Here is a 2269-nt window from a genome sequence, read left to right on the forward strand (position 1 = left end):
CAGCTAAATAATGGCAACTTGAAGTACAAAAGGCAGACCCAATCTTTTCAAGGTACCAGAAATCCTAAATTAAAATGTATTTCTATTGGTATACCTTTCTTTCATGAGATTCCACTTACTAGACCTTATTTTCTCCAACGTCTACTTTGTCCCTGTAGTATTGAGGTGGCTCTGTGTTATCATTACTAGTACATTATAGCAACAAGACAGAAATTCTATTTATTCTTACAACACCAATGGAAAGTACATATTATATTATCCACACTAGTGATATTAATTAACTCAAAGATATTTTCATTTCCAGTCCCTTGGGGATACTGTTAGGCCATGATCTTTCATGATTTTTTCTCTGAAATATAATTGACTTTATTTTGTGACAATAAAAGGCTCTCAAAATCCAGAAAAGCTCAGAGCTAAGGAAGATTATATAAATGGGTCAGTCACTTAATATTAATATTTTTCATTTCAAGTTCTCTGGTATGTCAAATATTGTCAATTTTTTTCAGTATTAGTATCAGTATTTAGCTGCTTNGTCCTTGCTGTCCCCACCACTGTCCTTGGCAGCCAGGCCCTTCTCCTCGCGATAAGCCTCTCCTGAGCTCGGAGGTGAATTGCCTTTGCTCTCCACCTTGTTCTCGATGGCACCCAGCACCACGTGCCTGCCCTTCTCCTTCAGCTCCAGGTGCCGCCTTAGCTCGTCGGCCATCTGAGTGAGGTCACGCTTCATGGCGTAGGCGTCCTCCCCATCTGCATAGTATTTGGGCTCCACTTCACTGATCTGAAAGTTGAGGGTGTTGGAATAGAGGTGCAGGGCGGCCCGGTTACTCTTCCTGACATGCAGGGAGACGTATTTGGCATTGAAGTTCTCTATCATGGCTCGAGAGGCCTGGTCCATCAGTTTCTGAGCCAGACCGAGGCGCCGGTGGGAACGCTTCACAGCCAATGAAGTGATATGTCCATGGGGCACATCATCTGGGTCCTCTTCCATTTTGGCCAGGACATACCCCACAATCTTCCCATTCTCGTCCTCAGCAATGTAAGAGAGCTGGGGCCAGGAAAGGCCATGGTAGAAGTAGTATTTCATCTGGTAGTTCTCGGGCAGGCAGAGGAGGTTGCAGTGCTGCATGTTCATTAGGTCCTCTGGCCTCGCATTGCGGATGTTCATAACGGCGGCGGGGCTCGCGGGTCCCAGCGGATCGTGAAGGCGCAGTCAGCTGCCGCCGCGCTCCGAAGCGACGCCGGGACGGCCGGGGCTGGGACCGGGGCTGGGCTCGCTGGGCGGTGGCGGAAGCAAAATGGTACATTTCTTTAAGGCATTTTGCTGTCCTACTTAGCCAGTATATGGGCAAATGTGAAGTATGTGTGAATCATGCTCAAGAAGGGAAATTCAATTTTAAAAAATGGTACCTGCTTGAAACTCAGGGTTTTATTCCAATTACCTATAAATTAGTCCATGGTGAGAAAGGTGTCTGACAACTGCCACACATTAATCCCCAAGCATACTAGTTTTATCTAACAAGGGAATTAAAATGTCTGAAGTATATAGTTTTAAAATTACCTCCCTTCTTTTCTTCCTTCCATTGTCTATCATCTATCCTACTTACAAAGTTTTGTGGTTATTTTTTTAATTATTACATTAGCATGTCTATATTCATATTTATCTTTAACATGTTTAAAAAATATGATTGGCTTTTGATGACTTCCTTTAGATGGTTTGAGTATAGTATTTCCTTCTGTTATCCTAGACTATATATTATGATAAAACTTTTTTTTTTTTTTTGGCAGGGTCTTGCTCTGTCACCCAGGCTGGAGTGCAGTGGCATGATCTCGGCTCACTGCAACCTCCACCTCCCAGATTCAAGTCATTCTCCTGCCTTAGTCTCCCTCAGCGGGGACTACAGCCACCCACCATAATGCCCAGCTAATTACAGGCGTGAGCCACCATGCCCAGCCAAAACTTTATTTATAAATAATGACCCTGATTCAAATTTCATGAATTCATATCATGGCTTCTAGCCCATTTAGAGTGATTTTAAAAAAAGAGTTAGCCAGCTATTTCTTTCTATTTTCTGATTACTAAGGTTTATAGGAAAGGTAAGATTAAAAACAAAATCTCTTTTCATGTGTATTCTTAACATGTTCTTAACGTCTTCTTTTAGAAAAGTTGGGTCAAAAGAGGTTGATATGAATAAAATATAGTGCTGTATTAATAACTATGTTACCGTGATATTTTGGAAGTCAATTTTATGTAATATTTGCTTTCAATCAC

General features: G+C 42.0%; 1 pseudogene across 1 annotated transcript; it reads right to left on the reverse strand.

The window, feature by feature from the left end:
* Positions 1-514: 514 nt before the first annotated feature.
* On the reverse strand, positions 515-1285 carry LOC108529421 (N-alpha-acetyltransferase 10 pseudogene; annotated as a pseudogene). The gene has a single exon (XR_001885524.1). The product of XR_001885524.1 is annotated as an N-alpha-acetyltransferase 10 pseudogene (transcript).
* Between the last annotated feature and the right edge of the window lie 984 nt (positions 1286-2269).

Source organism: Rhinopithecus bieti, unplaced genomic scaffold (assembly GCF_001698545.2).
Source record: "Rhinopithecus bieti isolate Rb0 unplaced genomic scaffold, ASM169854v2 scaffold_7037, whole genome shotgun sequence".
Lineage (NCBI taxonomy): Eukaryota > Metazoa > Chordata > Mammalia > Primates > Cercopithecidae > Rhinopithecus > Rhinopithecus bieti.